Source organism: Aplysia californica, unplaced genomic scaffold (genome assembly GCF_000002075.1).
Source record: "Aplysia californica isolate F4 #8 unplaced genomic scaffold, AplCal3.0 scaffold00836, whole genome shotgun sequence".
In the NCBI taxonomy this organism is placed as follows: Eukaryota; Metazoa; Mollusca; class Gastropoda; order Aplysiida; family Aplysiidae; genus Aplysia; species Aplysia californica.
In genome coordinates this window covers 201,116-204,655 of record NW_004798106.1, presented here as the reverse complement: position 1 = coordinate 204,655, position 3,540 = coordinate 201,116, and the positions used below count along the sequence as shown (strand labels likewise).

Here is a 3,540-nt window from a genome sequence, read left to right as displayed (position 1 = left end):
ACATACACACACACACACACACACACACACGCACACATACACACACACACACACACACACACAGTCTCACACACACACACAGTCACACACACAAGTAACGGGTCAGTGTCAACAAGACAAACTTGCTGAATCATTGACCGTCTTGGGTCCTGGTGGGAGAAACTTCTTTCTCATGTTAGTTTAGTAATGGTTGTTTTTTACACCCTCATCGACACAGTTTAGATCAATTTAGGAGGCGGGCTTCAAACCCTGCAGGCTGTCAGGGACAACCCAGGCTGAGAGGGATACGATGTCCCAGCAGACAGACCGGAATACTCGATAAAAATAATTATCCCCTCCCTCCCCTACCCATCTGTCATCATGGCTATCTATTATTATCTAATATTTTACTATTTATTATTATGTATTATTATTAATAATAATAAAAAATAGCATTTATACTGCGCATTTCCAATTTTTTTTTTTAAATGCTCAATGCGCATTACATCGAAAAAGACATCACATCTTAAAAATTAATTGACTTGCGCGTACGTAAAACAAAAAAATGTATATATGTGTAAAAATTTCTATGATAAAAACAGCCTCGCAGTGAGGTTGGAAATTATGCGTTATCGTGATCACTATTATCATTATATTGTATGATTTTCTCCATCAAGTGAGCAAAAGGGAGGATTCGCATTAGTATGTCAAAAAACAAAAAAGAAACAATCTGAAGCTCAAGAAACAATTTCAAAAGAACCTCAGACTTAATCTCCCCCCCCCCCTCTCTCACACACACACATCATGCACACACACACACACACACACACACACACACATGCATCATGCACACACACATATACGCGCATGCACATGTACACACACACATACACACAAACACACACCCAGACACACAAGCACACACACACACACACACACACACATCATGCACACAAACGCATACGCACGCCCATGTACACACACACACTCTTCCCGCACACATCCTCTCTTCCACGCACATCTGTGCACATAACCATGATAGAGAGAAGGTAAGGGGAGATGTGAGATTCCTCATGATTGTGTAGAAGATTCTCTACCTCTAAGAAGTTGTGACAGAAAGCCTGAACGCTTCCCTTCAGCAGCACTCTTCATTAAACATTGGGACGCTAAACTACTTAATTCTCATACAATGTCAGACAGTCAGCATTGCATGAACAAAGCCATTTCTCACATTTACTCGTAACTGTCTGGAGTTAACAAATTAAATAGAGGCTCAAAAAGGCTTCCGAGTTGACAGGAAATGAACTAACCACTTTCCTTAGCAGTATTTTTAACCCTACCCGGTAGTATTCTTCACATTTTAGAATACTTTAGCACGAAGATCTCTTTGAAACTTTCAGTATTTCTCAAAAAATCATTTTGACAGACTGCTATGCAAAGCGTACCAATCGGATTAACGGGCAAATTTCCTCTTTGGAAAGTGGTGGCACAGTTCCCCACGTTGTGTGGATACGATAGTAAAACACGACGTACGGATAGGGTTAATATTATATATATATATAGTCTAGTATAGCCCTCATTGCGAAATCAGCCAGCCATGGAAACCTTTTCATTATAATTCATGAACTTAATTTGTGCGAACTTATGTAGATTCTACGTTATAAACACACACATATAATATAGATATATAAGAACACATTCGGGACCTAAAAATCTGATCAGTATACCATGTGTGTCATACCGGTATACTGTTTCTATTAAAGATTGAATTTGAAAAAACAGATAATTTCAATGATTTTCCCCCCTTATTCGGGTGTTTCAAGAAAGAAGAAATGTACAGACAACTGAAGAAAGCAAAATTGCACCTTTACCGTTGTAGATCATTCATACAGTCACACTACCATTTTTTAAAATAAAAAGCTGTATATATATATATATAATAATTAAATTACTGAATTATATTTCTAAATAAATTTGAGGCAGGTTAAAGCTTTAGACTATGAACAATATTTTAGTTTACATTTTAAATTTAATGAATTTTCCATCAGAAGATGGCACTGGGAGTAATCTGCTTGTTGTCAGATCACCCCTTATCAAAAAGAATAAATAAACAGATAACTCAGCGACTTACTCTGATGAAAAGTTGTGATGACTGGATGGGATAAATTTCTCAGTTTTATGGGCTCGAATCTTTCCATTCAAACGAGGACATTGAACTTGGAACTGTGAGCAAGAGTCTGTTGCACAAAAAAAAGGAAACTCAAAGAAACAACATCTCTGAGTCTGAGCAGAAACAGTAGGCTATGGTAAAAACAAAACTCCAGAGGTTAAACTCAGCTGCAACAATAAACAATTCTCTGCAAATGCGTATCATAATATTTGGAATGGCTCGAGGCTCACACATATAAAGGCCATTGAATAACCAACATGCGTAAATGAAGAACAAAGAAATCTCTCCAACTTCCAGCACTTGTACTGGCTGCGTGCCAGAGCTGGCCAAAACTTCAGTTGCCAGCAAAGGGGAACAACTAATCGAAACATGTTTGAACCGAGTCCATCGACCGGCGATGACAACGAAAATATTTTACTACTCAAAATGTTGTATTCAAATGAACTAAATATTCAAGACAAAACAGCCAAAACACTGATCTATACAGAGAATTGTTAATTCAGTCTTCTAATTGATACTTTTTATTCGTAACACTATCTACAGTTAATTCTGTAGTCGCTTCGACTTGTCTTGGAAGAATGTGATTGCGACTTTGACAAGAATAAGAAACCAGAACAAAGTCATGACAGAGACAGAAAAAAAATGTCATCAGAACACCAATCACAAATCAATAGTCTTATAGCATTAAAGAGTATACCCACTATGTCACAGAAACAGTATTGTTACCCTTACCACATGCAACTGTGTAGTCTGTTTTATCCATAATGAAACGAAAAGCACGTTTGTTTACATTCGCTTAGAAACGACGCCACCGCCATTGCTCCATATGACTTTAAGCCCAGATTTTTTTAACGAACTCAGTCGTTTCTGGAAATACGCCCACCAAAATACCTCTCGATAAACACCAACACTTTCATCACTAAAGTCTTGAAAGTTTTGTATGGTAGGGGCAAAGAGTATTAAGATTTACTTTCTTAGAGAATAAGACGTTCTTTTTCTACCCATACTTTGTCATTAACTCAAACGTTTAGACATACGGTATAATTTCATTCTAAGAGAAATAAATCAATCGCAACCCCAGCAGGCAGATGCATTGAGGAGTTTCGTCGAGTGCAGTCTCTGTGAGCAAATATTACTTTCCGTTCCAGTAAACGATGATAATAGTATGTATCTGACATTTTTAAAGTATTTCATTGTGAAAATATAGTCAACTGTTTTCAAAGGATAATAATAAATATTCCGCAATTCCTGTTTGTGACGTCCTAGTGTTCTGGTTATTCCTTGAGATACATTATTTGAATCTTCTTTATGCCCAGATTAAGCAGCACATTAGCGCCCCTCCGTAAGCTTGAAAGACAGAGAAAGAGTTGACAAACACACAGACACAGAGA

General features: G+C 37.4%; 1 protein-coding gene across 1 annotated transcript in view; it reads right to left on the bottom strand.

Moving 5' to 3' along the window:
• Positions 1–2,961, bottom strand: part of LOC101859978 — a 53,433-nt gene extending 50,472 nt beyond the window's left edge. Inside the window, exon 1 of the mRNA XM_035972774.1 lies at positions 2,882–2,961. The gene's annotated coding sequence lies outside the window, so the exon portion shown is untranslated. The remainder of the gene's footprint in view (positions 1–2,881) is intronic.
• Between the last annotated feature and the right edge of the window lie 579 nt (positions 2,962–3,540).